The sequence below is a fragment of the Sceloporus occidentalis genome, unplaced genomic scaffold, assembly GCF_023333645.1.
Source record: "Sceloporus occidentalis isolate IW3139 unplaced genomic scaffold, rSceOcc1.0.p SCAF_4, whole genome shotgun sequence".
NCBI classification, from domain to species: Eukaryota; Metazoa; Chordata; class Lepidosauria; order Squamata; family Phrynosomatidae; genus Sceloporus; species Sceloporus occidentalis.
The window spans coordinates 58714903-58737838 of record NW_028316984.1 but is presented as its reverse complement, the minus strand read 5'-3'; the positions used below and the strand labels follow the sequence as shown (position 1 = coordinate 58737838).

The 22936-nt window shown below is 40.2% G+C and overlaps 1 long non-coding RNA gene across 1 annotated transcript in view; it reads left to right on the top strand.

The window, feature by feature from the left end:
* LOC149313893 (uncharacterized) overlaps positions 1 to 22936 on the top strand; it is an 88063-nt gene that overhangs the window by 48378 nt on the left and 16749 nt on the right. The window contains exon 3 of the long non-coding RNA XR_016280877.1: positions 17530 to 17665. This is a non-coding gene — a long non-coding RNA (uncharacterized LOC149313893). The remainder of the gene's footprint in view (positions 1 to 17529; positions 17666 to 22936) is intronic.

Below are 22936 nucleotides of genomic sequence, written 5' to 3'. Positions count from 1 at the left end.
TATCCACTTTTCATCCAAACAATATTACATGAAACAGGACATGGCAGAATAGAGAGATAATCACTCCTTTCCTCTAGTAGGAGAATATAAGATTTGACCATTCTGGGACACTGACAGTGTTTCTGGTCTGCCCAGGCCTGCTCACACTAAAGATATCATAATGTTAAAGACGTGTATGTCCACAGCTATGGATACATTGGTTAAAATCTTGTCTGACACAGTGTATTGTAGCAGAAAGATATACACAAGTGTTAGGTGGACCTAAGCCTGCACATGCCACTAAAAGGATGTCAACCATTGTCAGCCACCAGTTAGGACTTGGAGAGAATTTTATCCAGAATCACAACAAGCTAAACTGACCTGAGTGGTCCCCCCTTTATTGTCATAGTAATCTTTGCTTGCTCTAGAATCCTGCTGTCATCTCTCCTTTGTCACTACTTTATTTATGGTTCTAGAGCCTCCAGGAAGATCTTACTTTCAGTGTCAGAATGGCCTCCCTATCCATCTAAGAAGAAAAGCCCTCCTTAAGGAAGTTTTCAATTACTACTGCTATGTCCAGGGTTATAGCAATAGTCTTGGAATTACCCTAAGGCTTCCTTCTGTCCTTCTAGGATGGTCCAGCCATCTGTCCCAACCTCCATTTCTGACAGATTGATAGGACCAGTGCCTTTATAAATCTTTAGCTGATCAATTTGGCTCACCATATCCATATGTGTGTTGTGTTCTTTCTTCTCATCCTTTAATGTACATTGGGGAATTGGGACAAGATGTATTTTCCTCTACTCATGTTTCCTGCTAGCTGTATTTTTGCATAAACATCCCTGTACTGAATAGGCTTAAGAAATGTAAATAAAAATATTGTGGTAAATACTTACCCTATAAACATCTCATGTCCATTTAGAACCCCAGTATATGAGTACCTCAAAAATGGACAATGGAAGCATTTTCATAACCTGGTAGATGGCCACATGTTCAAATTGTTGCAAATATGATGGTGTAGTCAATATGCCTTCCTTTGAGGCTGAGAGTGTGCGACTTGCCACCATGTGGTTTTTCATGGCTGAGCAAGGATTCAAACCCTGGCCTCCAGAGTCCTAGTCCAATACTTAAACCACTACACCGTGCTGGAGGGCAACCTATCTCTGAACAAATCTTGCTAAGAAAACCCTGTGGTAGGTTTGCCTGAGGGTTTGAGACAGAAATCACTTGAAGGCACACAACAACAAAGTCAAATATGGGGACCCAACAAGGTCTGTGCCATGATATTCTCTTGATATTGTGGGTTATTTCTTATTGTTGATCATAATCTGCCAAAGTTCTTAAGAAGTGAATTGACTATTCCAGTGTTTTAGAAAGCAAATCCCCAAAAGACTGAGTAAAAACAGCGTTGTATTTTTATACTAATAGAAATATGTAGTTTAGTTCCAGAGAGTTGCATTGAAGCAGAGAGTTTGTATGATTTCTTACAGGAAACTTTTTTTTCCTCAAGAAACCATTAAAATGAAATTCTTGATAACTCTTTGAAGCAATGGAAAGGTCGTCTTGCATAGTTCTGTGCCTCCTAGGCATAGCTGCATGCTGATCTGCTGTATGTTCAAACCTGAAAGAGTTGACTCTCTGATAGGTTATATACAAAAGATTCTGCTTTGCTTTCTGGGCAGACTTGTGAACAGGTATCTGTCAATGACCTGCCTGTAAGGCAGACCTGTCTAGTTATCTCACTGCCTTTTGAAACAGCTCAGTACAGAGTTGCATTCCTGGCAGATTGAACTGTTGCCTGCCTGGGAGGTACAAAGACTGATGGACTGCCTACTAGGTAATGCTGAACAATTATTTAGCTAAAATATATCTTTGGGAAATACAGTAACTGCATTTTGGTTTCAATCTCACATTAACATATACAGTCTTCTTGTTATTGATGCTTACTTTCTCTATATACGCATACATATGCTTGTGGTTGTTAGCAGTGCTTATAACACTGAGATATTAGAAGCAAGTACAAGACTAATTACTCCTTGAGGAATAATATATCCTTTGGAGGGCACAGACATACTTAGTGCACAGCAAAATAAAGTGATTTACTGCTCTCAAATTCAAGCCAAATTTGGGCTGCCTCTGGTATTGTTGCATGGCTTTTGCCCCCAAAACTGCTATCCAGGTACAGCCCAGTTCCAATACTGGTCCCTGAACTCACTTCGGTGACCATTTTTCAAAGTCAGGAACTTTCCGACTTTGAAAAATGGTTGCCGAAGGAAGTGAGTTTAGGGACCAATAGTGGAGCTGAGTTGTAGCCAGATGGCAGTTTTGGGGGCAAAAGCGATGCAATAAAATGAGGCAGCAGCCCAAATTTGGCTTGAATTCAGAAGTGGTAAGTCAATTTATTTTGCTGTGTGCTAAGCTCCATAAATATAGGCATATTTGTTGTTGGTGTTTGCTTTCAAATCATTTCTGACTTATGGCGACCCTAAGTGATATTATCAAGGGATTTTCTTGGCCAGATTTGTTCAGAGGAGGTTTGCCATAGCCTTCCCCTGAGGCTGAGAGCATGTGACTTGCTCAAGGTCACCCAGTGGGTTTCATGGCTGAGTGGGGAAATGGACATGCCCAATTTACCATTCCATTTGCAGGTGCTGAAGTGGAAATATCAGTTCCAGTATGCAGTTTTGAGAGCTGTGATTTGATCCCTAAAATGATTTCAGGGAATAAGAACTCTCTCTGTGTGTCTGTGTATTTGGAAAGAGAGAGGCTTCTGCACTAATTGCTTCCATTCTTCAATAATGAGTGCGTAAAAATAGTTAAACTTAAACAAAAAAAATTAAAATAAAATAAGGAAGGGCCATGGAAAGAGATCTTTAAAATGCTTTATAGTTGTCATGGCCAGTTGTTATAAAGTTTTGGGATGAAATTCTGGACTGGTTGTTATGTGTGAATAATCAGATCTTACATTCCAAAGATTTACTGTTCTCAGTCTGATTGAGAAAATGAGAAACAATCACACAAATCTCTAATTTTCATGTTATTAAATGTTATGAGGTTGGTGATTGTTTAGCCTTGGAAAAATCTTCACAATCTCTTCATTTATCATTGGCTTAACAATGTTTTATCACACTGTCTGAAAACCAAATGCCATGGTTGGAACTGTGGGCAGAGGGAGGGGGAATAAAACCATAGCCATCTGAAAACAGTAAAACAAATTTGTTGTTGTTGATGTTGTTGTTGCTATATACGTTCATGCTGTTTCCAACTTATGGTGACCCTAAGGCAAGCCTAACATGAGGTTTTCTTGGCAGGATTTGTTTGAAAGGGGCTACCTTTGCTGTCCCGTGAAGCCAAGAAAGTGAGACTTGCCCAAGGTCATCCACAGCACTTTCATGGCCAGGCAAAGATGTGAACCCTGATCTCCAGAGTTATCATCTAGTATTCAAACAACTACACCACACTGGCTTGCTAGTAAAACAAGCAGAGGTTACTAAATCACAAGAAAGTATTTATCATGTTTTTATAAAGATATTACCTATATACTGAGGCCAAAAATACCAGCACACACCATACTATTAGTGGAAAGAATCATAGACTTGGACCAACTACTAAGGAAAGTTAAAGAAAAAAGTACAAAGCTAGGCTTACTGCTGAACATAGAAACAAAAATAATGACCATGGAGGATTTACATAAATTCAACCTAGATACTGAGAAAACCAAAATAGTTAAAGGTTTCCCATATCTTAGATTACACATTGATCAAAATGGAGAGTACAGTCAAGAAATGATGAGACAATTAAGAATGGGAAAGGCAGTGTACGGATGTGAGAGCTGGACGGTGAAGAATGTGGATAAGAAGAACATCAACTCGTTTGAGATTTGGTGCTGGAGAAGAGTGCTGAGGATACTGTGGATGGCCAAAAAGACAAACATGTAAGTCCTAGAACAAATCAAACCTGAACTCTTCCTAGAAGCCAACCTGTTCCAGACTGCCAAAATAAAGCGGCTTCGGGTCTCTTTGGAGGTATGCTGTTTAAATGATGCATGCATCCTAAGAATCCGGAAGCTGCACCAAAGCTGCACTCCAGTGCTTAGGAATGGAGTGTGGCTTTGGCGCGACCTCTGGACTCTTAGGACCCATGCATCATTTAAATAGCATACCTCCAAAGAGACCTGAAGCAGCTTTATTTTGGCAGTCTGTAACAGGCCAAGGTGACTAAACTGAGGCAGTTGTACTTCAGCCACATCATGAGAAGCCATGATTCATTAGAAAAGACAATAATGCAAGGAAAGCTAGAAGGCAGTAGAAAAAGCAGAAGACTGTATACCAGATGGCTAGAGTCAATCAAGGAGGTCATAGGCCTGAACCTGCAGAAACTGGACTGAGAGGTTGAGAATAGGGGGTCATGGAGACATCTCATTCACAAGATTGCCAAGAGTTGAAGTCAACTTGAAGGCAGCTAACGAGAGAGAGAGAGAGAGAGAGAGAGAGAGAGAGAGAAGTCTTCCTAGCTGACCTTTCCATTGAGTCCCTTTTAAAGAGTTTTTAAAGATCCTTAATATATTGTAAAATATATCACTTTGTGAACTATGCTGGCCAGAAATTAAGAAATGCTTTTAATAAGTTAATAAGTTTAAAGCTTTCTAGGGTTCTGACACTGGAACCTGGACGTGTGTGTGTGTGTGTGTGTGTGTACTGAAATTGATAGCTAGCTGGCTAGAGTAACATGGAAAAAACTATCTAGGTGTAGGTGTAGCATCTGAGGAAGTAGACTGATGTCTTTGAAAGTTCATGCTGCCAAATTCTTTCTTTCAGTTAGTCTCCAAGGTGTTACAAGATCTCTCTAGAGGTAGGTGTGTTAGCCATGTAGTAAAGTACAATAACATTAAAAACCCAGAAAACAATGATACCTTTATTTTAACAACCAAAATACACAAAATGCATGTTGCAAGCTTTCAATGCTCCACTGGCTTCTTCATCAAGCAAAGGTATTAAAAATCATACAGGAGAAAAACAATATATAAATTACAATGTTAGTCCCAAGCCTGCATTTGGTCAAGATGTTGTTGCTCTCAGGTCAGAGAAATGTGCGTACTACAGAAAATAAAATTTAAGTTTCATTAGCAAGACAAAAAGGATGCTTCTACTGACATCCAAGTTCCTTTGTGAAGGTACAAGCCCCTTTGTTAGGCAGAGATAACAGAGAGAAGCCATCCTTGTTTTTGTATTAGGAAAATACATTTTAGGCACTTTTTTGGTTTGTTTTTGTAAGACAAGCCAAATGTAGTCCAAATTGTTCAGAATTTTTTTTTTTTTTTTTGCCTTGTCAAAACCTCAAATAGTAAAGTCCCAGCCCATTGGACCTCTCTTTAGGATTCCCCTGAAGCAGCTAAAATGTGGTTGTAGATTATGGAAATAACTAGTTACAAATGATATCAACGTTTATTTGAAATTAATTCCTGTTTGCAACAAATAAGGCCGCCCGACTCACTGGGCCGGCCTTGTTGCGGGGGAGGACTGTCGCTCCACTTCTGGGTCCTCCCCAGTCCCTGTCTCCCACCAGCAGCCCTTGTGAGGGTGGCAGGGCCTGCCATTGGCTGCTGAGGCAGATGGGGCAGCCCCTTCCACTCCGGAGGGGCATGGAACTACAAGTCCCAGCGTCCCTCGTGGGTTCAGGACTACCGGGCACAGCCATAGGTCCAGGGGTCAGGGAGAGTGGTGCCCCTGGCCCTATTGGAAGACTGGCCTATTTAAGTCCATGTGGACACCTCGATCGGCTTGGCTATCCCACCCTCCCTCTGCTTGGCTAGGGTGTTTTGTGCTCTCACAACATTGAGGGCGGCAGCATAGGTCCTGGATCTGGTGGGTGTGATTTTCAGGGCTGCATAGCACTGGAGCAGGAGTCCTTCAGGACCTGGGAGCGCTGATGACAGGCGGTGTGGCCATTGTGGGGACCACATCAAGTCAGCATCTCCTGGTGACTAGGGGCTCAATTGGGAACATGCAATCGACTGATTGCATGTTTGCAGGGAATTTTGCGTTGCCACTATGTCATCCTGAAGCTTGGCCTTGACTAAGCTACTCTATTCATCAAACAGCCGGGATGTTGATCGATGTTTCCAGATCTAGCGCTCATGCTTTGGGCCAACCCTTGTTATTGTTTTAATAAAGTTGTAGCCTTTCTTCCAACATTGTGTCCTTGTCTTTTAGGTGACTCCCTCCCACAGCAATTAAGGCATTACTAAATTCATTGTAACTGTAACTTAACGGAGATGATAACTTTAACTTTTAATTTTATTTATAACTCGTTTTTCCTGGCCAGGTGCTGCTGTGGCTCAGTCTGGTTAAATGGAAAAGAAAGAAAAGAGAAAGCTGTTCCATTGTCTGTGTAGATATAGAGATTGTCTGGTTTGCCAACTCTAGAACACACAACATATAATCGTCCATGTGAGCAGCAATCCGTGTCTAAAGATTGGCCCTGAGCTTTGTTGGGATAAGGGAAAGAGCTTCAAAGCAATTCTCTAGCTGTAAGCTCCCAGAACAATCCTTTGTTAGCCTAGTTCTCTGTGTGACATTCCTCCAGCTGTCTGCCTCCTGTGTATGTGAAGTGACCTCCTCCGCCCCAGCAACTTCCTCTGTGTGGTACTTGTCCAAGACCGTTGGTTCTGTTCTGTCCAGGAAATCCTCTTGCTCCCTAATATGCTGAAGTGTAGCTACTCTGGACTCCAGCTGCTGTACTTTCTCCTCCAAGAGTGTTACCAACTTGCACTTGGTGCATGTGAAGTTCTCCACATCTGTAAACAAGAAGGCAAACATCCCACAAGTGTTGCAGGTGACTGCAGCAGTTCCGTCAGTGTCCATACTGAGAAATCTTAAATAATAACTGAAACAAGACTGTGGGCTTCCTCCTCAAAAAATTCTCCGGTAAACACTAACGTTAAGCTCCTGATGACCTGGCCTTTTCAACAATCTCTGGCAGTGAGTTCAATCAACTCAGCCTCTGCTATAGTTCTCTTTGGATGGAAAAAAATCTCTGTGGCAGGAACTGCTCTGGAAAGGCTCTGGGAGGAGTTATATAGAGCTAGTCTGTTAGCTCAACCCCTAGTGACTCACAGATGTGACTTACAGAGGTTCCACCCCCTCATCACACTCTCCTAAGGGTTTTAAAAAAATTCAAACACTCACCACTCAAAAAGGCCACCCAGCTACTTCTCTCCTCCTCCTCTCTGTGGCAGGAATGTTGTGTCAAAATTTGAAAGCAATCGGTGAAGAACTTTCGGAGATTTAAGATTTTGAACAAAGAAACGTTTACATTTTTATTTATATAGATTATATAGATTAGAGGGGTATGGACTCATTAAATGTTGTACAAGGAGTGGTTCAAACTGAGGATGTTGCAGTGACAAAGCAGATAAGAGAATAATATGTTTCGTGCCAGAGCTAGCAGAATTCTGATGTGCTTTTTAAAAAAAATAAAAGTAAATGATTAATTACTACATTTTGAAAAACAGAAAATAAAGGTTTACGTTTTCTAAAATTAGAATTATAATTCAATGAATGACTTTGAGTGATTTTTTTTTGTACTGCAGCTGTAACTAGTTGATTTTAAAAGTAACTCCCCAAAACTGAGAGCAAGAAAGAATGAGAGAGTGGGAGGGAGAACAGAACCAACATACAAAATGTGAAATATTTTAGGGCCTTCACAATTATCTGGTGTAACAAGACTCTCAAGCAGGGGCCTATGCACCTTGAAGCTGATAGCATCTCCATCAAATATGTATTTTAAAATGGATATTGGTAAATTGATATTGCAATTAAATGGGAGGTAAAGGAGGGGATCCCCCCCCCCCAAAAGCACCAGTGCATTCCAAAAGCATATTGAGAAGCATCATCCATAAACAATCTTAAAATATTTATAAAGGGTGGTCCACTGCAACTTTATTTTCCAGAAAATAAATGCTGTAAACCCAGGATGTGTAATAAAGGTCTTAGATTTATTAGTGGGGGAAATTCAGCAGACACTGGTAAATTATGAATGATACTGGAGCTTTTGTCTTATCCTCTAGAGAAAAAGAATACAGTGTTAGGAAAGAAACTAGATTATCAAGAACCAAGTCATGATAATAAGACCATTGCTGGTGTTACCAGGTGTAATATCTGGCTACTATCAAACATGATTTTACAGTGATTCTAATTAGTATCAGAAGAAATTCATTCATGTTCTAAAGATGTTCTTTTCTTGCTAGTACAAAAGTCTATCTAGAGAAACATAAATGAACTCTGGGTGGAAATACACTGGCTGCCTCTGGGTTATTCTGGCCCCAAACCTCTTTTGAAGTTATTCCTTTACCTGTGCATTCTGGAATGAAGCCAGGCAGCTTTGTACATTTTATCCTGCTGTGCCACCGTTGGCACATGTTGCTCCCCTGACAAAGGCAGAATCAAGTGACCCAGCCTTGGTCACGTGTCTGAGCAACATGTGCTGATGGTGGCAGTGGCAGTGGCCACAGTGGGACTTTGGAGCTTATTGCATGCACATTTAACCTGAGTGCACCCTAATGGGATGCAGTCAGGACGCAGGATGCAGATGGGAATTATGACACATAATTCGCTGCCAATTCCACTGGCCAACTACAGCCTGGCTGCATCCTAGCTCCCAGGCATGTTTTGGAGCCACTTTTCCAAGTCGGAAAGCTCCTGTTTTTGAAAAGCGGCTGCCGAAGCATACCTGAGACCCGGGATATAGCCAGACTGTAGTCAGCTGGCAGAATCGGCGGCGAAATACGTGCGAAAATTCCTGCCTGTATCCTGCATCCCAGCTGCCCTGTGTAGGCTTCATGCCCTTAATCTGCCTTGGGGACTCTAAATGGAATCCACCAACTATTAAACATCAGGGTTGGGAAACTCCTATGGCTCTAGGTGTCTGGGGCTTCCTGGGGGTCATATGATCTTCCAGCAATGGTTTTTAAAAAATGAAAACAAACTTAATGGCCAGACATCTATTTCTGCTTTTGGAAATGGGTATTTTAAAGTTATGCCCAAATATTCTGAAGGCATCAGATCTTTTCTGCTCTTGGAAAGCAAGCAGGGTCAGGCCTGGTTAATATGTGAATGGGAGAATACTAAGAAATACTAAAAGGTGTAGGCTATATCTCAAAGCAAGATAATTTTAATGTTCAGCTTTTCAGGAGATCCTGCAACATATTTAAAAGTGGAATCAGGCTTCCAGGAAAGCCTACTACACAGGAGTCTGGGGGTTTAGGGGGCTGGAAAACAGGCTTAAGGCCACTTCCAGCCTTGGGGCCATACCTTGTCTACTTCTGTTTCATATACAAATTCTATAACCTACATAGGGATATACATCTTTTCTTCCTTTATTTCTTCATGCAAGAATGAACAATTTTAGATGCATCCTTCAGTTAGGTGAGCTTACAAGAGGTATTGCACATATGTTTAGCAATTTTTCATATTTTAGAACTTCTTTTATGATAACTTCCTTTATGGATGTAGGATGGATTGTAGCTTGAGAGACAATGTGCCCTGTGAAAGGGGATCATTACTACATTTCCAGCCATTCCCTCTCCCTGCCTTTCTCTTTTACACACATTATTCTGTCCCTCTCAATGAAGACAAAACGAGGCTACAAAATATAAAAAAGCTTCCTTCCAAGTTGAGGAAAAGAGGACAGAAAGAAGATACCAGACAGTAGAAAGTTTCTAGGTGTGTTTTTGCATACCACCCACAAACATGTACATTTTTGAAACAAATATCAAGGCTTCTTACATTTGCCATGACCCCTTACTCTTGGATACAGTAAGACCTCTTACTTCCATTGAGTCCTCTTACCTCTCAGGATTTTGCCATCTAGTGGAGCAATAAGTCAATGGGTACAGTTTCTCAAGGTGGTAGTGTAGGGTACAACCAGGTTTTAATAAAGTGAAACAACCCATTTTAAAAACAAAGTGACTTGAACATGAGGGCCATGTATGCATAGCAGGTTTCAGATATCTGAGTTGTTGTTGTTGTATGCCTTCAAATTGTTTATGACTTATGTCGACTCTAAGGGGTTTTCCTGGCAAAATTAGTTCAGAGAAGATTTGCCATTGCCTTCCCTGTGCCTGAAAGCATGTACTTTTCCCACTATGGTGAAATGAGATATCCATGGGATAAACACAATTAATGGTAACTATAGAGCCAAGGCCTGATATTTCCCACAATGTTGGTTAAACTGCTGCCCTTGAAGAAATATAGAAAAGACTCTGTGTAGCAATATGTAGCAAAGTCTCTAGCTGCTGGAGGCCCAAGAGCAGAGAGAGATGTATGTTGTGTTCTTTCAGATCATTTCTGACTTATGGTGACCCTATACAACCCTATGATGGGGTTTTCTTGGCAAAACCTGCTTGGAGGAGGTTTGCTATTACTTTCTTCTAAGGCTGAGAGAGCAATTTTTCTGGTAAAGCCCAAGGTTAACTACATCATCTGACTACCTTGTGGTAGAGTTTTCTCATTCGACTGTATTGTGTCACATATACATGGTTCATAAGACTGCACCTCTCCATTTGCTTCCATGGAGAGATATCCCTTCTGTATCAGGAACATGATTTTGTCTTTGGTGTACATTTTTCATATAGAATGCTATATTGAGAATGCTGTACCACATGAGGCCGTGGCTCATACATTTGATTAAGAAATAAATAGTCTTCTTCTCTGGCTTTAATTTTGTAGCTTAACCATTAGCTTACTTGCTAATTAGCTTACTTGCTGTTCACTGCTATGATCTTTGGAATAGCGGTATATAAATAAAACATATTATTATTATTATTATTATTATTATTATTATTATTAACCAGTTTGTTGGACTATTTTAATCTTGACATCTAGATGAAGAGTCAAAAAGAAGATTTTTGACATTCTGACAGAAATCTGAGGGTTCTCTGTGTGGTCCTATGAGTCTTCCTTCCTCACTGGTTTTTAATTTTAGCATTATTTAAATAAATAAATAAAAAGTTTCTCTGTGCTAAAATGGAAAGAAATTTAATTTGGAATATTCTATGAATAGAGAAAAGGGCTGCTTCCCCCATCTGAAAAAAATAAATGATTAATTGTTTCTTGGGGCAGAGAGCACAGCCATTGCCAGAAGGACTCTGATGCTGACAGTGCTCTAAAAATATAGCTAGAAGAAGAAGAATCCACAAAGCAAGAAAAGTGACGATGTTACTAGTTTTAAATTAACAGAAATGACAAAACCAATTAATTTTTGTAGAAAATGGTTTTGCCTGAGTTTCCCATGCTCTCTATCTCTTTTATTTTTTATTTTTTTAAAAAATATGTTGAATTACAGGACATGCTCAAAGGGTAATGGTGTCCAGTCTTTCTGGCAATGAATTCTTCCTTCTAGGAGGAAGAAGACATTATATGTTTGAAGCAAATAGCAATTATAAATAGACCGATTAAATGGTCTTGGCCCAGTTATTGGATATAAACATGGTTCAGTGCTGTGCACACAAGATTATGCAATGACTTTCATTTATTTATTTATATTGTGAAGAATCAAAATAAGAAGAAATTATAAGAATCAAGCCTAACCAATAAAATAATTTATCTTTTAGCTTGAATAAACTGCATCTGTCTGCATCCAGAAATTTGGGAAGCCTTGACAAACTATCCTGGTTCATCTTTGTCTCTCTCAATAAAGAGAATCATCAGCTGAAAGAAATAAATTTGGAAAGTGATTAATATGGATTAGGTACTATTTCCAGTTACCTGCCAAGGGACAATGGGAAGGTTGTGATTTAAGAAGTCACAATAGTAAAAACTGGGGAAAATGTAATATTTGAAGGAAAGTTTTAGAAAGGTTTTAGGATTACAGAGCAATAGCTAAAACTATGAATGTGAATGGAATTATTTATGTGATCAAGTAATTGCATTTAAAGTATTATCATAGGTTTGAACTCAGAGGTTTCTTCTTGTTAGCAGAAGGACTTTTCTGCTTACACAAGCCATTAAATATGGAAACCATTGCAGATATGTTTTGCCTTGCACAAACTATTTGTCAGCAAATAAACAATGCAAGCTCATGCTAAGTTGTATTTTGCCTCTGAAAAAAAATCTGCTTCAGATATGGTGCAGAGTGCATGAACTAGTCTGGGGTACATACATAACCTCCAATATCTGAGTAGCATTTGTACAATCGATCATGGAACCAAAGACTGGACAAAGATACTTTACTACCTGACACAAGGGATAACAGTGGAGCTTAGCATACAACAAAATTAAGTGACCTACCACTCCCCATTTCAAGCCAAATTCGAGCTGCCCCCTGGCGTTATCGCATGGCGTTTGCCCCCAAAACTGCTATCTGGTATAGCCCAGCTCTGATATTCATCCCTGAACTGACTTCGGCAACCATTTTTCAAAGTCAGAAAGTTGAAAAATGGCTGCCAAAGTGAGTTCAGGGATGAGTATTGGAGCTGGGCTGTATCTGGATATCAGTTTTGGGGGCGAAAGCCATGCCCAGGGGGCAGCCTGAATTTGGCTTGAATTCAGAAGTGGTAAGCCACTTTATTTTGCTGTGCACTACGCTCCATGGTGTGTTTCCTGCACTCCACATACATGTCAGCTGGATTGAACTCAATTTTAGATCAGGACATCCAGTAAGACTGCGTAGTCCACCAACTTGAGTTTGCAGTCTACTTCAGGAAGATCAGTTAAGGCTGTCTAGAATAGGATAGGATAGGATAGAATGCTTCTGTTTTTCAACAGAGTAAACTAGCTAAATAATTCAGGAGGGGAGGGGGGGGGGGAAGGAAGCTGTCACTGCTTTTTCCTGATTCCGCCACCTGATATGGTAACCATATTCTGCTTTATAGCGTAGTTAGATCCATTTAGAACAACATTGTTTTCCTTTCCATGGTCCATTTCATGCACAGTTCCTGAACCCAAGCCCAACTAATTCCAACATGAGCTCCTGTATATTATATGACACACTGTATAAGACTGATATTAAAGAGTTTGATAGTTTGTTAACATTGGATGTATCTACACTGTAAAAATAATGAAGTTTGGCAACATTTTAACTGCCATGATTCCATGTTACAAAATCCTGGCATTTGTGAGGCACCAGTACTCTTTGGCAAATCAGCTTTTGTAAAATTACAGACCCCAGGATTCCAAATGGTGGAGCTACAGCACTTAAAGTGGTGTCAAACTGCATTATTTCTACAGTGCAGTTGCACCCCTTATCCCATGTAGCATGCAAAGAGAGACCTTTTGGGGTGGCCTGTACCTGCCCCTTTCCCCGCCGGATCAGGACCCAACAGTGGTGGGGATGAAGAGAAAGGGGCCACTCGATCCCTTTCTCATTTGTGTCGCTGGCACAGCCGTGTAAAGGCTGTGCCCAGCAACACAAACCTGGAAGGAGCTCCATTCCAGCGCCGTTTGGCGGCAGCGCGGTCGTGACGTCCCAATGGCGGCGCCCATGTAGAATGGGCACTGCCATTTTGTATGTACTAGGTACATACTTAGGGTTAGGACGTCTGGAAAGGATGCCCTTTCCTAACCCTAGTACATACCTAGTACGTACTTTTTGCGTGTCTGGAACACGCCTGAGTGAAAGAAGTTGTAGTATAATCTTTCCTAGACGTGGTCTACTTTCTCAGATGAATGGATTCAAGGAAAGCAGACCATGTCTACAAAAGCTTATCCTACATCTTTTGCTCAAATTCAAACGTGCTTTTGCATGCTTATATTCCATACTAATACATCTAAAGGGACTATCGTACTAGCTGCCTTTTCCTATTCTCAGCATGGGCTGAGACAGGGCTGGGACCGTGTCTTATTGCACAGTTCTATGCCCAGATCATTACCATCCCCCACTTCTCCCGTCCTTAGGTAAAAACACTTCTATTCCATAATGAGAGATGTTCCAATCATGGATGGGATTGTAACAATCTGGACACAGAGCTGTATGATAACACATAATCCCAGCCTGGTCTCAGCATGTGCCCAGATCAGGAAAAATGCAATGTGATCATCTCCTATGTCTCTGAATCATCCCACTTTGTTCTGGAGCACCTGGATTGTGTTTGCTGGTTATGAGGGCTGAGAAGCCCTAGAAATACTTAGGCTGGATAAAATACATAAAAATATCCTTCCATCTAATTCAAAGGTAAGAGATGGCTCATTCACCAGATGGTTTACAACTGAAACGCCTCTTAGTCCTATCGTATATGACCAATGGATGATGGGAGATGCAATCTAATAACATTGACCCACACTTCTATTGTATTCTCTAATCACAGATAATTTACTTAAGCAAACATTGTGATCAGCATCTGATATCTAATTTCTATTCAAGGGCTATAGTATATTCACAGACAGAACTAGAACTATTTTTCCAGTCACATGCATGGGAAAGCCTGACGAAGCTCGGTATGTTATTCATTTCTAGGTAGGAATGGACAACTATCTTGCCCCTATGTATATTCCATGCTGTTTCCATGTAATTTGTGACCTGAAATAAGGAAGGAAGGAAGGAAGGAAGGAAGGAAGGAAGGAAGATCCTAACTGTTACCATCCTGCCCTTGGAGGGAGAAAAGGACCTGCAGGCACAGCTCCCCATGCCTAGGCTCAGAGGCAGATAAAAGGTCCTCCCTCCATCTTAACTGCTGCCACCCTTGGAGGGAAAGAAGAACCAGTTTGATCCCCTTCCTCATTGCCATTCCCTTTTCCTTTTGTGTTTTGTCTTTTTAGATTGTAAATCTAAGGACAGGGAACTGTTAAATTAACTATCTGTAAACTGCTCTGAAAGCCTTTGTGGCTGAAGAATGGGGTGTAAATGCTCTATACATGAATACATTATAAGGAAACTATATGTATGAAATTCACATTCAGGACTGGCTCTGCCATTGAGCAGAGAGGGACAGCTGCATCAGGCAACAGACTTGGGGTAATATGTAAGAAAATTGTTATTTTATTTGTTACTTTACTCCCAGGGATATGAAGAGTTGCTTGTGAGATTTTCTGCCTCATATGGCAAAACAATTGATTTGGATATGGTTACCATATTGAAAACTGGAGAAAGTTCCTGTACTTTTAATGACTGGGTAGAAGAAGGAATCTTGTTTGTTACTTAACTGTGTGACAAACAATACCTGGTGAATTCCCTTGTCTCATACAGCTACTAAAAGCACTACAGTTCAAACATAGTTTAATTTATATTTTATAAGCCTAGCTGTGGTCTTCCAGAAGTTCAGGGAGGATTATAATCAAACTCAGATCTAGCAGTGCCAAAAATTAAAGCTAGGACTGCAATATATGCATGTTCATGTGTTTTTTACCTGTAATGATACAAACATAGTTAAGCAGACCAAGCCATGGTGTGTGTTGCTATGTGAGTGCAATATTGCCTTCACTAATAATTTTGCAGATAACAGTCTCAAAGGTTTCCTTACCAAACTACTCAGCACTCACTGTCAAAACTGACATATAATCTCTTCTCTCTCCCAGTCTCTGTGTGAAAATCTTATATTCTTCATAACAAAATACAATGCTTTCTGTGCCTGGAAATGTGATATACCTAAAATACAAGTGCTGCTCCAATGAAAGGCATTTGGATTTTCAGCAGTCTGTAATAATTAAGCATGTACCTCTCAGTTTTTAGGGTCTGGAAGGGGTCTAAAAGCAACACACATAAACACAGGCGAGTGTGCATGCACACATACAACCTACACAGTTGTTTTTGAGGTTTTTTTTTTTTTTTTTTTTTTTTTGAGGGAGGGGGCTTTGGGATATAAAAGACGATTTGTCACTCTGATTGCATGTGGAATATACCATATTCCACAAGATGGCAGTAACTTACTTCTTTTGAAAATGAATTTAACTTTCTTTTAACCTTGTTCTAAATAAAGTATTTCATGAGTAGAATTTCTTCTAAACAAAGATTACATTTTCCTTCTATAGCTAAGTTGTTCAGAATGTTATTTTAAACAAGGCCTCAAGAAGATATGGCATAATCTTTTTGTTTTTAAAACTGCACCATTGGTATTTTCCTTGTTTCCTTGTCTTATATTCAGTATAAGCTTCTTTTTAAAAATTATATACGGTATAAGATTGTCATTGTCACTGGATTTTCATACAGTCATCAAAATACTAATTGACCTTGTGTTCCTGTCTTCAGATTGTTGTAACTGTTATAATTCTTTCCCTTATGTCATGCAATTTAATTTTCTTTCCTTCTTAATTTTGAAATCACTGTAGAATATTACGAGTATCTGGGAACTGCCTAGAGAGATATATAAAATTGTGTGTGTGTGTGTGTGTGTGTGTGTGGCATCAGCTCATGAATACCTTGGATTGTTGGTAATGTAAAAGCCTTTTATAAATATTGCATGACATGACCATGGAATCAGTTTACAAAGACCTATTTGCATGAAGTGTGCTTTTAATTCTTTCAGTGAAATGCCTTACGGATAATGTGAAATATATTCACAGAGAAAAGACTAAATTGTATTATGTCTGCAGTCATCAAATGATTTATTCTGAAGCAGCTCTTCAAATTTAAGCAGAACACTGCCAAGCCAATTCATGTATACTATTTCTGACCTGGGTCTTACAGCCTCAAAATGCACTTGGGGTGTGAGTATTTCCAAAAACAGAACAGTTGGTTTTATGCAGTGAAAGATGGCATAAAGAAGAGGAGTCTAAGGCTCTGCCATGCAAAGGCCTTGATGTGTCACTACATTGCAGTCTCCAGTGTCCTTGGTGCAACCTCCAACTTCATTTCTAAACCAAATACCTCAAGATGTTCTATATTCTGCAGTTTCTGGCATTTGGTTTGTGGATGTCAGGACCAACCCTACTGTTGGGCAGAGCAAGGCAGCAACTTCAAGAGAATAGATACTGAGTGTCATGAAAGGCAGCTAACAATTTGCTACTCTTCCATGAGCAGCAAATTGTTAGCTGTTTAATTTGTTTATCATTGTGCTTTTTCTGCCAGAGATGGAAAGAGGTATTTATGGGACTGTTCCTCTCATATGCCAAAATAATTTGGCTGACATTAGGCACTCTGCACGATGACTTGGGCGGGTCAGACGCTGCTATTTGCTCTCTACCTGAGGAAGCAAAATGTCTTAAACCAGCCATGTGTGATATCTATATTTTTATAAAGCGGGTGGATTAGTACATCTTTCCCATGTTGTAAACTGTGCTGGCTTTAATAATGTGTCAGCAAGCCAGCATGGTGTAGTAGTTTGAGCATCTGGAGACCAGAGTTTGAGTCCCCACTAAGCCCTGGAAACACACTGGGCATTTGGTTTTAAACATCAAATCCTAAATGTGCTCAGAAGTACTTTTTGGAGAAGTAAATATGAGTTAGAAACCTACATATCTTGAAGACACCACATCCCTTCCAGTCTTGGAAATTAAGTAGTGTCAGACCTGGTTAGTAATTGGATGGATGTCTTACAGGGAACACCAAGTGCTGTAGACTATGGTCCATTGTACTGAGTCATGACAATTAAAGTGGTGTCAAACTGAATTATTTCTGCAGTGTGGATGCAACCCATATGTCCGAGGAAAGAAAAGGCATAACCACCTCTGAATATTCCTTGCTGAAGAAAACCCCATGAAATTCCCATGGTTGATACAAGTCAACAGGCAGCTTGAAAAGACATGTTTACACATAGGTAAGTTAGCACTTAGTGAACATCTCTAAAACATTTTATTTATTATTCTAAAATAAAATATTTCATAATCTTTTAAAATTTTTGATTACTTTTCAAGAAGAAACAATCAAAAGAAAAAAAATATCCTGTTAGGGGCGAGAGGAAAATACATCCTCTTCCCAACTAGCCTCATCATGGGATTGGATGGAGAAAGAGGACACTGTAAGACATACCAGCATTCTTCTTTCTTCCAGTTTAGCATTATGTACAAAATTGTCAGAGGAGGAATCTCCTGTGTAGGGGCTGCTGCTCCCTTGGCCTTATCTAATCATGCATTTTCCAAAAGCGCCTGTTTCACTTAACCTGGCAAGGGTTGAAATTATTTTAATAGCTTTCAAAGCATGGTATATTTTTATTTGTCTTTTGTTTTTTTTAAAAAAAACCCACTGCATTTTTAATGTCAGATTTGACACTTCAAATGCATTTGAATTATTATAAAATGGGGAACTGCTGAAGGAGTGAAGGAATGAAAACTTGGTTCAAAAACAATTTCATGAAGGTTGACAGCTATGTAAAAATCTTATTAATTTGTCTTGCAGTTGGTGCTGGGGATTCAGAAAAGAAGAAATGTAGAAAGGTGTGCTGCTGAGAGACTTTTAGAAAAAAAAGCTTGATGTGTGACTGTAGATATTTATGAAAGGCATGGCTTCTGGCCTCTTGTTATGTGTTGTTTACACACAACTAGGTAGGAAATTCTTCTTGATTTGCAAAATGAATTCCAGTCAGAGGTAGGCTAAAAGCTTCATTCATTCAGATTAAAGCTTCCTGAAACTATCACGTTTGCAACCATTTGTTACACTTTAAGCAGCAGTGCATAAATGCCTTTGCTGTTGGTATACAATTTAATCCCTGCTGACAGCAGCTCCATTTTTGAAAGTTTGAAGCGCATCACTTTTATTCCCCTTTTCAAAACATATCTGTAAGTCACCAAGCCTTGCTGATTATTCTGTCCCACTGGGTTCTAGTGGCAGGAGGCCAGCAGGATCTTATTCCTGTCTCAGATGAGTTGTTGGCATGAATTGGCCTTTCCATTCTAATGTTAGCAGTATGCGGTAGCACTATGTGTAGTGGCTAATGAATATATATTTGAGTTTCTTTGGGCCATTACTATTTGTATTTGCTGTTGCAATCTTTCTTATTCAGTATCTCATAAGGAAGGTTAGTAGTCAGTCATCACCTCCCAGCTTTCCCACATCTCAAGGTCATCTAGAAGTACATACATTACAAGAAAGGACATTCCAAGTAAAGGTGAGGGAAGACCTTTCTGAAAGTAAGAGCTGCTTGATAGTGGAATAGTGGAGAAGGCACATTCATTTCAAATTTTTAATAAGAAGATGGCAGGTTTGGACTTAGGATCTTTTGCATCTCTTATTGTTATTGTTATTGTATGCCTTCATGTCATTTCCAATTTATGGCAGCTTTAAGGTTTTTCTTGGCAAGTTTTTTCAGGGGAGGGAGCAGTTGTCATTGCCATCCTCTAAGCTGAGAAAGTGTGACTTGTCCAAGGTCACCAGGTGGGTTTCCATGGCCAAGCTAGGATTCAAATCCTGGTCTCCCAGTGTCCTAGTCCAATGCTCAAACCATTTCTATTATCATTAAAAAAAAAAAAAACACCCTAGACTACGAGTAATCCCATTGTACTTCTGAAAGCTTAGTCCTTTATGGTTTCTGACTCATGAAGAACATGCATGGACACAACAGTTCAGACACATTGCTTTCACATTAGGAAAGGGATGATAGAGGAGAAGGGGCTTGCTTCCTTCCTCCTCTCCTTCTCCCACATGGAGTAACCAATCCATGCTTAGTTAATGCCTGAAGAAGGCTAGTACTAATAATCTGACCTTCTGTGATAAATGGGAGTCCCTCTATTTATCAGAGGATTTTTTCCCAGACAACAAAGGGTTGAATGTTGGGGGGAGGTACATGTTACTGAGGGTTTATATCACAGCTGATGATATGGTGACTGACCAATGAGATGGGTGAACTAGGAAAGAAGTGCAAACCCTCAAGATGGTTCTGAGAGAGAGACTTTAAAAGGCTGGATGCAACATGAGGCTTTTGTCTGAGTCTGCCTTTGTCTACCTTTTGGGACTGTCTGCCCTGAAGCAGACCATAAGGAGCTGGTAGAGCTGGACAATGGAGTCCAGGCCAGAAACATCAAGAACTACAAAGCCCATCTGAGCTGTAAATAGGATTAGGAACATGATCTAGTCAGTGGTATTAGATTTTTGTTTTATTTTACTGGCTTGGCTGAAATGACTGTATTCTGTAACTTACAGTACCTTTCTTTGTGCCTGTGGAACAAGTGGGCTTGCATGTAATGATATATTTTCCTCTACAACCCCTTAGTTAGAATAAAGCTTTTCTTTAAAGTACCTCTCCTCTCTTTCACTCCTCTTTCACATGTCTTAGTTTGGCTAGTTGTTTCCTAAATTGGAAAGGGAAAGTATTTGTGGAATTACTTAGCAAAGTCTTGGTGTGTTGCTAAGGGGAAGGATAAGGACATCCACCTGGTGTTGCACTGGAAGACCTAAATATTCCTAGAGATAACATATTAATAAAATCTGTGAATAATCAAATCCACAAAAGTCAAAACCGCAAATGCGGAGGGACGAGTATATGTGCTGGCAGCAAAAGGACAGGAGAATACTATTGCTGTTTTGCTCTGATTTTAAGCTTTCCTGTTGCATCTGGCCACCCACTCTTGGGAAGAGAGTGCTGGGTTTGATACAGATCACTGTGGGCTTCAACAGACTGACTTAAAGAGATGGCCTCAGGGCAGAGTGGGGGCATGGCGTCTGGATGCCGGCCACCCGCACGCCACCCCCATGCTGCCCACCTGACCAGACAGTGGGTGGCATCATGCTGCATCTTCAGCACAATATTTAGATGTTCTGTGCTGAAGAAGCAATGAAAAGGTACCACAGCGCCAGCTAGGGCACACTTTCTGCAGTGCAAAAAGGCCAGATCGAGGCTGCGGCATGCAGGTGCACCACTCCCCCCCCCCCCGCTAGTAAACACATTCCAGGTCTCTCTTTTTCTTTGCTCTCATAAGTGGAGAAAGTCAATGAAGGATGAATGTCTGCTGTCCAACCAGTATCTTGATAGCCAGCGTGCTTTGGATTGTCTTCTCCACCATCATATCATGGAAGATAATTGGTTCATTGCCCTTTCCACAGGGAGGGGAGAACATTGTGAATCCAAGTTGTTCTCTACTATGTCAGTGGCCTATTTGTGGCTTTCTAAGGTTATTCAAAATAATATTTATAAAGTACAGGAAATATACAAAGAAATTTAGCTGGTTTTATGGACTTCTTCTGCATCCCATGCTTTTCAAGGATGGTGGATGTAAATAGTATGATAGTCACTGCAGCATGACTAGTCTTTGAAGTGGATATAAGTGATGAAAGGCAGAATGCACTTTCCATGAACATGCCAATTTATAGCATCCCAACTCTGTTCCAGCTTTTTTGTTTTGAAAGCACAAACCTATCTTCCTCTCAGAGTCAACCCCCTCTCCCAGATTACTTAAACTGTAAATATTCTTCTCAGATATCTTATTCTAGTTGCTTTGTTTGGTTCCTGCTCCCTGTATATCTTCAGCAACCTTTCAAAGAAACCACTGGTAATGACTTTGAACATGTACCATAAAGAGTTCATTTTGTAGGGGCTTTTATAATGTATCACATCATGAATTACTTTCTAAAATCTGATTTTACAAGCTCTGTTCTCTCTTTCCCATTGTCTGCCACGTAACTACACTGCCTAAATGGCTTTTTTAGAAGAGGATCAGTATGTCCCTCACTAATGTGACAATCCGGGATGACATTAGATTTGTCTGAGCATACTGTATAGTTTCAATTGTGTTGCCCAGCACCACTAATAATGTACTCCATTGCATTGCACTATGGATTTTTTTTTTAAATGGTTGCTGCCAGTTGGGACCAAGCAGCTGATCCTCTCCTAGCATACAGATGATACTAGTAAACCCATTTGGTGCAGTGGCATTTGATTGATGACAGTCCTGTAGAAGATGCCATGCCACCACAGAGAAAGTAACCATAGTGCTGATCAATTCTGCATCACTGGTGAATCCCTGAAGCTGCAGAAGTGTGCTAGGCAGTGATGGACAACTGCTGATCACTGGACGGACTAAGTATAGGTGAGATCACTCAGTCTAGAGGGTTGCACTTTCAATCAAAGTCAAAGAATCTGGGTTCCATTTCACTCAAATTCCTGGAAAGTAGAGATTTAAGAATTCAAGAAATTATGAGAGGATCTTGAATGGATTCATACAATACTGGTAAATCCAGTCCTCATATGGCATATGAATAGAAGCATCTGATCCCTATGCTACACAAATTGTAAAGTGGATGGTTCATTCAAATGCCTATTTATATGGAGGTGCTGCTCCAGCTTATTTCTTTCCTGGTTTGAAATAAAAAAACATGGAGTGCCCTCTTCATCTTTTCAATTTTTTTTTTTTTTGAAGTGAAGTGAAGAGAGGAATGCCATCTGCTCTACCTTGTTAGGAAGAGTGACATTGATAGTCACAAGTGAGTTGTTATATAGATGTGATGACTAGTGTGGTGTAGCAGTTTGAGTGTTGCTCTAGAGCTCCAGGAGACCACGTTTGGATCCCACTTGAGTCATGAAACCCCACTGGGTGAACTTGGATGAGTCATTCTCTCTCAGCCTAAGAGGACGACAGTACAAACCTCCTCTGAATAAATCTTGCCGTGAAATCTCCACAATAGGATTGCCAAAAACTGGAATTGAAGGGACATAATAACAGCAGCAGTAACAAGAATGACAACTACAACTATGACTACAACAGTAGTAAATAGTCCTTGCCATAAGAAAGTACAGCTCTTCATAGCATTTCAGTTACTCTTTTATGTTGTTCATTCCAATAACTTTTCAGATACACAGTTTTCTCCTCAGTGTGTAATACATAGGAAAGGACAAGGCTTCCATGTGAAAGAACAGCTGCGAGGTTCAAACTTAATATCCAACTTTATGGATACAGAATCTATCCTTGGTGTCACATTTAAGCCACACCATTGCCAAAACACACAGCTAGCTGATCAGGGTGACAAGGAAATGTCAACCCTGGAGTGAACAGCAGTTTACTAGAAATGTGGTGTGAATAAATAGGTGCCTCAGACAGATGAACAGCAGTGATGGAGAGAACAGAGGTGAGATTGGAATTTGGAGGTAGTAGCTGGCACC